General features: G+C 32.7%; 1 pseudogene; it reads right to left on the bottom strand.

The window, feature by feature from the left end:
- Positions 1–5,306: 5,306 nt before the first annotated feature.
- LOC114379491 lies at positions 5,307–8,037 on the bottom strand (annotated as a pseudogene).
- Positions 8,038–11,068: the final 3,031 nt, after the last annotated feature.

Raw genomic sequence — 11,068 nt, 5'->3', positions numbered from 1 at the left:
GTGTTTTTTAGTCTTTATAAAATTATTTTTTAAGAAATAATCTATATTATCATTTAATAATGTTGTATATATATTTAAACATGTTATAGTAATGATTTCTCTAAAATAACATATTATACATGTCTAGATATATATGTCACATCATCAATAAATAGTAATATAAATTATTTTTCAAAATTTTAAAATTTATCAGCGTTAAAATCATTAAAAGAGATTTCTAGGAATAAAACTAAAATATGTTGTATTTACAATTTCTAACAAACATATTAAACATAGAGAAAAAAGGTTATACACTGAGAGTGTAAAATGTTTTATACAGTCATTCAATCATAATCTATCATGTATGGTAAGTTTGTTGACTTTTAAAATAATTATCATAATATAATTTAAACACTTATTTGTGATTGAATAACACTATAAAACTGTTTTATACTGCCAGTGAATATACATTAAACTCGTAAACAAAATTAAATGCAAATAAATGTATTGCACTTATTTAGCGCTAGCCTAGGAGAGGGGACCTTCATGTAGCTCAATATGACTTCAATATGATCCTTGCGATCCTTCTACTCCAATTAAAGGGAGCATGGGATACATATAATGACTTCAACAATCAAACAAGGACAGGTATAGGGTGGGTATACCCGATCTCCAACGGGGACGGGGATGGGAAAAAATCCATACCCACTAGGGATGAGGATAGGGATGGGCTTGGGAAAGCAAGGATGGGGACCGGGAACCACATATCCATTCCCGCCTTGTCTCATTGTCATGTCTATCCTACACTTAAGAGTATTGTCCAATTCATCACTTGTACATTGTACTTTTTTATGTTTCATCATTAATTAGTTGGTGAGACATTGGAATCGCTTTACCAAACATGATTACTAGGGGTGAGTACAAAATATTCACCTAATTGGAACCCAACTATCCGAGAAGTAAAACAAGGCTAAATGTTGGGTCAATTTGGACAACGAGTATTTACGGGTGACGATAATCAGTTAAAGTGGTTTGATTCGTTGAGTTGATTTCATCAGTTTCTGTCTCGACCAAAACATATATTACAAAGCTAAAAATTAGCATGTGTGTCAGTGTGTAGGTGTAGACATGCAATAGCTTTGCTCAGTGGTCATTGATTGTCTCATTGACACTCAATTTAGAATTAAAAATTGTACCTCTCCAATCAAATGTCAATCGACCTTACTATTTCAAGCCTCTTTGTTCTTACACATTCGAGACTGAAGGGTTGTGTACCTCTGCAGTTGAATGTCGACCGACCTTACTACTTTAAGCCTCTTTGCGGTTATGCACTTGAGTCTGAGGGTTGTGTACCTTCTCGGTTCTTATTGGGTCGATCAGAATAAGGCCCATTGACTTGGATGTCGAACGTCTCAGCCCAAATATGGCGTTACTATATAACCCATACTAGACCTAGAAAGTGGGACAAATTACACTTTTACACTTAACTACTTTTGGGCTAGGTCTCCTCTCTCTGAGACACAATCTAGCTGCATGAACATTTTGGCACCCAAAGTAGGACTCAATGAAAATTTTCCTGACACCCTTGTTTTCTTGTTCAAAGATGAACTAAGCAACATTCTAGATTCTAGTGAAAATCCTTCGGTATAATGGCTATCAAAGGCAATAGTTGAGAAAAATATACAAAATAAGTGGTGCAAAGCAACGTATCATATCAAATTCGAGAGGTACTGGGCAAAGACATTTTCTTGGGGATGAAACTCCCCAAATTGGAATTGAGCTAAGTTCACGATTTCTATCTTGCATTTTTGTCATTCAAATTTTACCAATCTTTGGCTTTTTTATTCTAAAAATTATATGTATATGTTGCAAAAGATCAAGATAACATAATAGGTATAGAGACACCCTTGGAGAGAAGATAGGCAAGAGAGAGTAAGCCAATGGATACATCATGCACAAGCAACACGATCGACACAAGAGACACGACTATTAAACTGCCATGATACATATGGTACATGATCGAGATCAACATGAACAACATGACTATTAAACTATCATGATACCTATGCTACATGGTCGAAATTAGCACGACTATTAAACCGCCATCATACTATGGTACAAGGTCAGAATCAACACAAACAATACAACTATTAAACTAACCTGATAACTATGTTGCATGGTTAGCATCGACACGAATGACACAACTATTAAACCACCATGATACCTATGGTACATTGTTAATGTCCAATTTTGTCCTCCTTATTTTATTATTTGTATATATTTATATTTCATTACAATTTATCTTTTTGTTATAAATTTATAATTGTTTTAATTTTTGCAATTTGTATTCTTCCACATTTTAAAAAAAGAAGAGAAAAAGACAACAAAAATAAAACCAATCCAAAGACAATATTTTGGGCCCAAAAACCCAACTTTCAATTGTCCAACATAGATAAAGAGTACAACAGGTCCTTATACCCAATTCTCAAGCCCAAATACAAGGAAAGGAGAGCAACAATCAAAAAAAGAAACAACATAAGCATTCTCGAGCATTCAGATCATGACCAAAGTCTCATCTAGGCTCCATCAACACCAACTTGTGAAAGTTGTCTCCAAGATTCCAACAACCATCACCAACTTGCCAAACTTGCCAATTTGTGCTGCATAAAGTAGAAGGTTCCTACAAGATGATGCTAGGGCATGCACAAAAAGACGTAATTCAATTCCCAAAATGTTGAATTGGAGTTCCAACCTCAAGCCTATAAATACCGAGACAATTGAGAGGGAAGAAAGAAGAGGGGGGAGTTGATAGTGAAGAGAGAAAACAAACATAGTAGGAGAAGAGAGTAAAATATCATAGTGTTTTGAAAGGAAAGAAATCTACCTCATCCAACTTATAAGAAAGGGAAGTTGTAGTGTGTAAGGTTGAGGCTTGGAGGTCTATTTACAATAGGTAATCACCTCTTCGATCAAATGCTACCGACCTTACTACTTTAGGTCTCTTTGTGCTTATGCATTCGAGACTGAAGGATCGTGTACATTTCCAGTCGAATGTCGACTGACTTTACTACTTCAAGCCTTTTCGTACTTACGCACTCAAGACTAAGAGATTGTGTACCTCTCAAATAGAATGTTGGTCGTCCTACACACTTGAGGCTCAATTTTTATTAGTCAACTAGAATAAGGCCCATTAACTTTAATGTCAAACGTCCCAACCCAAATACAACATTACTATCTAAACCATATTTGACCTAGAAAGAGAGACAAATTACACTTTTATACTTGAATGCTTCTAAGCTAGATCTCCTCTCTCTGAAAAGCACAATCTAGCTACAAGAACAAAAATAAAAGTAAAAATTAAGAAAAAGTAAAGAAGAATGCAGAAGGCGCCAGCCTAAATACCTAAACAAATCCTATGCTAGCTAGGACTGAGCATTGGTCAATTTCAGACCAAAAATGCTCAAAGCGACGAAAACTGTAGTAGGAAATGGTAGATCGTAACCGACCGTTTAGAGTCTCAATTTTGTTGAGTTCCGGATTAGGTGGATGACAGGTGAAGTGGGTGGGTTGTATCAGTTTAAGCGTATCAAACAAACTAAAAAAGATGGATTGAAAGGGGCTAGAAGCCACTGAAAGGGAAGACAGGGAATGAGGCCCCATAGTGGTTGGTACGGTGGTCCTTCATGTCATGGTCAAAGAAACTAAACTGAAACTTCAAACATTGTCTGCATTGAAGATTGGAGGCCGAGGGAGAGAAAAAAGTAGAAAACATCGAAGGAGAAGGATTGAAACAGTTACATTGTGTCGTTGCCTATTGATTTTCTGCACGCACTTCACCTCCAGCAAGTGGAAACGTTGTTGAAACTTGAAAGAGGGAGCTAGCGTTAGGGTCTAAATTTTATGGCAATATTTAATTTGACATCGGATTTTTCTTTTAATAAATAGTATTGTAATTCAATCAATTGTTAATTAAATTTATAAATCAATTGCTAATTAAATGTATAAATTGTTGATTAATACTCTTTCGTCTCAAAATGATTGGTGTTTTTAAGGTTTTTTCATTGAAGAATAAAATTAGAATCCCAAGATAATTAGTCTTTATTAGGGGACAATTTTATTAAAATATCATTGTTCTCTCTTATAATCTCAATAAACATTTTATTAAGTTTTTAAGACAAGATTATTTATTATAGGATAAAATCGGAATAGATATATGAATATCTTATTTGTTTATTTTTGTTAAATATATAAGTATGATATATTAGTTTTATCTATATTTTTAGCAATGCTTTTCAAAGGAAAAAAAAAACTATCAAGTAAAATAATAAAATAATCTCGTGATACAGTTTTAAAAAATATTATATCATTTCTTAAATAATTTTTATTGCAATGTAATATTTATGTTTTATTATCTTTGATCTTGTTCTTACAAATTCTAATGGGAAAAAATACTTTCATAGAATTTATTTAATTTAATTTTAACGGTTTAATTAGCAAGATTTTAGTTATATATGCATATATATGATAAGATATTATTTAAAAAATTAAATCTTTGATATTGAGGGTAAATTGATTTGCTGAATGAAAATAAATTATAAATATTAATTAAAATATATATTGATAAACTATTTGTCCATACACTTTTCCCCTTTTTCTTTCTCATTTTTTCTCCCATTACAAAAGTTACATTTGAAAACTCCACAAGGTTGGTCAAGTGGAAGATGAAAGACTCTCATTCTCACTTGATAGGTTGTAAATTTGAGTGTCCCTTGTTTCTTTAAAGTGAGGTAAAATATTCTTTGAATCCAAAAACTTTTCCAGCCTTAATTAAACCGAGAGACCATCTCTCCCCATAAAATTTTAAAAATTAAAAAGATGTATATTGAAAGCACTGTGACATTATATTTCTTTAGGAGGTTTTCTCTCAGTACTTGAATGAGATTAATGATCATTCAGATCGTTAAGAATATCCCTCCATACAAATGTTTTTGCTGACTGCCAAATGTCATCAACTATTGACTCAAACATGCTTACCATTTGAGTTATTTCTTTTGGGTCAAAGCTTCCTAATTAAGCTTAATTAGTAGATTATATATGTTGATTGAATTGCCTAATTTGACGGAGTTGCTTTGTTAAACATTAGATTTACTACTCTCTGCACTATAGTGTGAAGTTTCTGTGTTGAACTTGTTATGACTTATGAGGCATCCAAATTAAATTATTAATATATTTAGCGAATTCACTCTGAAGTTCACATAAATGACTATTAACAAAAAAAAAAAAAAAAAGAACTACGAACAAAAGAAGAGGGGTGGAAGTCCAAATGCTGGCCAAAGATAGGCAATGACATTGATCACAGTCAATGTGCATAGTTATTATTTCTCTATAGTTCATGTGCACTTGGCCTCAGGTGAAGGATTCATCGACAATAGTCATCAGAACAAGAGGAGTTAGCAGCTAGAAAAAGAATCTAACAAACGCATCAGAAAAGGGTCTAAACTCTTCTAAGATGTTATTGAACTCCATGACAAATGTCCCTGAAATATTAGAAGCTGCCACAGTGCCACTTAAGCCAAACCAGTAAGTTTCTCACTAATCTCCCAAACCTTGCAAGCCTTATCTGCATCGCTGGCCTCTTGGGACAATTGGTTTTCAAACGAAGCAGAGGCTGCATTCCAGCTCCAGTAAACACCTGATTTTGTCAGGCTTGGATCACTCACAACCTACACAAGAACACAACAGTTCAAACATGAGAAACAAGGATTCTTCAAAATCACATGTAAAGGGATAAACTGCTTAAATAAGGGATTATTCAATTAGTAATTATCATAAAGTTGTAAGCTGTTTTCATAAGAGCTTATTGAAATAAACTAAAAACAACTTATGGACATATCAAAAAAATATTATAAACTCTTTCAAACACTTACACATGTGCTCTCTGAACAAGCCTGTTGTGGCGATGCAACCTGGGTAAAGGGAAGCAAATGTGATTCCAGTTTCTTCATGGTATCTTCTGTGGAATTCTTGCATTGTAAACATGTTGCAGACTTTGCTGTCCTTGTAAGCCTTGGTGCCATCAAAGGATCCTCCATCTATCATGGCTGAAGTGTTTAGCCCATTCAAGCCTCCAGCTAGTCCCCTCAAGTCACCAAGGTTAGCCTTGGGTGGCACATTTCCAGCCAAGGTGTTGGTGTTTCCTGTTTGATATTTACAGAATCATCAGCACCAATATGAATCCCAAAAAACTTCAATATAAATAAAGGTTCACAATAAAAGAATTACTAACAATGCATTATCTAACACATTCTTTATTATTGGTGAAATTCATCATGTGATGGATCCTATGGGAATTACAACATCTAATACTAGTATGTCAAACAGTATATTGCTACTAGCATTTTTCTCACAAGAGGAGCGCCAAAAATATACTCCATAAAACACTCTTTTTCGTATTCACTGTTTAGAAATATGAATCATAGTGCAATGAAATGAATGCATCAGACAATGCGTTGCTAGCATTTCTCTTAATAAACATCCTAATGAATTATACCTGTGATGGAGCCAACAATGATCAACCACTTTGAAGGGTAGTCAGATTTGTTCAAGTCCTCAAGCAAAAGGCGTGAAAGGAGGAAATGCCCCAAATGGTTTGTTCCAACACTGAGTTCAAAGCCATCAGCAGTGTATGTAGGTTCCCTAGCAGTTGGCAAGTAAACCGCAGCATTGCAAACAAGCACATCTAGTGGCCTGCCTGATTGCCTGAAGTTATCCACAAATTGCCTCACACTATCAAGAGACACAATTTCCTTAGCAATGCCAGCAGATTTTGCAGCCCTCTCAGCTTTGAGGAAATCCCTGCAGGTCATAATCACATGCCACTTTCCTGTCTCAGCCAAAGCCTTGGCCGTGGCCAGGCCTAATCCAGAGGAAGCCCAGTGACAATAACACTGCCTTTCCTCAAAGTTTTCTTGCCTTCTGGTGAAGCCTTGGTGACTCCTGGAGTGGTTGTTGCCACTGACTGAACCCTCAAAGGGCCAATTTTTTGTTGGAATTCCCTCTGATAAAATAGATGGTAAAAAATAAATTAGAATGTGCTTGTGTTTTGACTAAGTACCAACATTATGCATGAGAAATCATGACATCATGCAGAGTCCAAGAAAATTAAAGCAGAAGAAAAAAGAAAATTTATGTGAAATGTAATAAAATTAGGAAGAATGCCATTAACACATTTATTTTCCAAAACATTAGTACATAAATTTTGAGTCATAAGAGTTATATGAAATTCACACAATAACAGTAAACAATAAGATTATCTGTAAGACATATGAAGTTCGAACAATAATAAAAATATATTAAAATCATAAAAAAAATTATATGAAAGGGTATGTTCTCTCAGGTACGAAGTTTTTTATAATAAAGAAAATGTTGAACAGATTATGTTAAAAGGTGAGTTAGTCACATTTCTCCGGAAGTCCTATACTGAATTGAATTAATATTCTCAGAAATATGTAAAAACTATATAATGGCAAGGCAAATTATGAATAATAAACCAAAATTTATGTTGCAGTGGTTACTTTGCATGTCAATGAGGAAAAGCTGAAGTCAGATTTGAGAGTATCCGACAATGAAACACCGAACATTGTGGTGTACCTGAGAGAAACACCAGACTTTCCCTGAAAACACAAAAAGACATTTGCCAAAACTTAAGTTATGCTATCACTTTAAATAGTATACAAAAAGAAGGGAAAAAAGAGTAGACATCAAGAAGATTTTAATGTGACAAAATGAAGCAAACCTCTTTAGCAATGGGGAAAGAAGCAGCCTGAAGAACCATTGGAACTTAGGAAAAGTGGGTCTTTTGTTTTAGAATGTTCCACTAAATTGGTTGAAGTGGTAATATCAATGTAATGAATTTGTACACGGAAGTGTTGCTTTGGATATGAGAGGATAAGTTTGCAGCATGTGCACCTGCCAGGGATATTTTGATCGGTCGCAGGTATCAACAGTGAAACATAGATAATGAAAGGGACTAGGAATGGAAGCACATCTCGAGTAGAAGCCAATGAAGACAAGGCCTTCTTTTGACCAAAAAAACCATAGTTTAGGGATGACTTTTTTTCTAAATTATTAAATGGGATAAGTTTTAAATCAGTACTTCAAAAGGAATACGTCATTGGATAATCCACGACTTCAAAATCGTAAATCATTTTATGAATTTATTTTTCTTTTTTACTGAAAATTTTATAACTTCTTAATTTTTTTTAAATACGACTTTGAAGTTATAAATGATATATATATATATATATATATATATATATATATATATATATATATATATATATATATATTATAGAAGTCTTAAATTATTTACAAATTTAAAATTATAAATACTTTTATTTAAATAAATATTTTTATTTTTTATTTTATTTAATATTTTTATAGTTTATATATTTTTTATTTAATATTTTTGTATATTATTTTTATTTAATACTTTCTATATTTTTTATTTAACTTTTTTATTTTTTATATTTTATATTTTATTTAATACTCTTTATATTTTTTTCCTAATTATAGTGCATTCCAACACAGCTTGACTTTAAAATCATACATATATGCACAGTTTCATTTATAACAAAATATATTAAATAAAATAATATAAAAATATAGAAAATATTAAGCAAAGTAATATACAAAAATATTAAATAAAAATAGTATACAAAAATATAAAAAATATTAAATAAAACAATATAAAAAAATATTGAATAAAAAATTTACGACTTTAAAGTTGTAAATAATTTGTGGCTTCTATCAAAAATATATATAAAAAAATATATACGACTTCAAAGTTGTATCTAAAAAAATTAAAAAATCATTAATTTTTTTACAACTTTCAGTAGAAAAGAAAAAAAAAAGAAGAAGCAAAAGTCATAAAATGATTTATGACTTTGAACTCAAAAGTCGTGGGTTATCCTACAACTTACTCCTTTCTAGATATTTATTTAAAGTTTACCCTCATTTGATAATTTAGGGGGAAAAAATTATCCCTAAATGATCATTTCACCTCTTTTGTCAACTACTTTGGATAGAAAGGGTATTTGTTCACAAGTTCACAACTAATAGGAGGTTTGGTTGAAGAAAAAAGTTACTATTCAAGAAAAAAATCTTCAAAAAATAATATGGGTCTTATATTAATTTTTTTTGTTATTTTAATTCATATATTTATTCTCAATTCTCTTTCATTATTTTCTCTTATATGCAATCAAACACACAATAAACTCCAAAAAATTTTGGAAAGCATAGTTATTGGATATAGTTCTTTATCTATTTTGATGTTCTCCTTCATCTAGAATTAGAATTTTACTTTGGTAATTTAAATAATAAATATTAGGTTAAACTATTTATTTGATATAGTTATTTTCATTTTAAATTTTAGTTTCTATACGAGAAAACCACAAGTTTTAGTTTCTTATGTAAAAGTTAAATTTTGGTCAATCGCATTAATACTAGAGAAATTTTCTAAAATTATTGTAGAAACGTTCTAGAGGCGTGATAAATTGCAAAACAATATTGTCAAGAATTAAATATTTACAAGAAGTAAAACTTAAAATTTTCTCATATTAGTGAGAGTTTGGTTTCAAAAAGTATTCTCTATTTTCATTTACTGAAATGTTATAAGTTACCAAAATGGAATTTTAATTATGATTAAAAAGCAGTATAAAAACATCTAAAAACTTGGGTGTAATTTTGTATCTTAGGAAAACTTTGCAAGTGTTTTTGTGCAAGTTGGAGTGGTCATTTTTTTGTATTATTCATAAAGGGGGTATGTTGGGGTGGTCCCGACCTGAGGGGCCTATTCATGCCAAAAACCAATTAGCAGAATGAGGTTTTGAGATTTTCTTCTTACACTAGCCGAATCTCAAATACACTCAGCAAAAAGAGTGAAAAACCAAAATTATCTTTCACTTAAAATCTCAAATATGGATTGTCAATCCGTTCATCTTCTCTTCAATCCATATGAACCATACAGATTGACTGGATTTAACACAGTAAAAACAAACACATAACGACGAGGTGAGAGTAGTACTCATGATGCAAGCTCCATTGGAGCTTGTAGGCCTAGGATCTTCTTCATCAATTGATTCATTTGCTTCTTGGAAGATAAATGGCAGCGGAATGGAGAAGGAAGAGAGAGAGGAGACGCCACTTCAAGGAGAAGATGAGTCTAGAAGAAGCTCACCATCATAGGAGGCCATGGATAAGAGCTTGGAGGAAGAAGGAGATGAATGAAGGGAGAGGGAGAGAAGAGCACGAAATTTTGTGCTCAAAAGGAGCTCTGAAATCTGAAGTTAATATTCAAATGATCAAAGTTCAAAAAAACACACACACATGACCTATATTTATAGCCTAAGTGTCACACAAAATTGGAGGAAAATTCAAATTTCACTTGAATTTGAAATTGAATTTGTGGAGCCAAACTTTGGAGCCAAAATTTCACTAATTATGATTAGTGAATTTTAGTTATGGTTCAGTCCACTAATCCAAGATCAATTCCAAGATTCTCCACTTAGTGTGCTTAGGTGTCATGAGGCATGAAAAGCATGAAGGACATGCACAAAGTGTGACTATATGATGTGGCAATGGGGGTGTAGTAAGCAAATGTTCACCTCCCCCTCTAAAATTTAATTGGATTGGGCTTCTACCAAATCAATTAAATTTATTTCCAACCACACACATCAAATATCCACTTAGTGCATGTGAAATTACAAAACTACCCCTAATACAAAAACTAGTCTAGGTGCCCAAAAATACAAGGGCTGAAAAATCCTATATTTCTAGGGTACCCTACCTACAATATGGAGCCCTATATACAAGGACTAAATATAATGACATCCTAGTCTAATATGTACAAAGATAATTGGACCCAACCTTGGCCCATGGGCTCAGAAATCTACCCTAAGGTTCATGAGAACCCTAGGGCCTTCTTCAGCAGCTCTAGCCCAATCTTCTTGGAGCCTCTTGCTCATGGTTCTAGTGATTGGTCCCTTCCTAGGGAGGATTGCATCATCCCCTTCCCCTTGAAGAGGATTTG

The sequence above is a fragment of the Glycine soja genome, chromosome 12 (genome assembly GCF_004193775.1).
Source record: "Glycine soja cultivar W05 chromosome 12, ASM419377v2, whole genome shotgun sequence".
Taxonomy (NCBI): Eukaryota; Viridiplantae; Streptophyta; class Magnoliopsida; order Fabales; family Fabaceae; genus Glycine; species Glycine soja.
The sequence above is the reverse complement of the archived record's forward strand: the minus strand, read 5'-3'. Positions and strand labels throughout refer to the sequence as shown.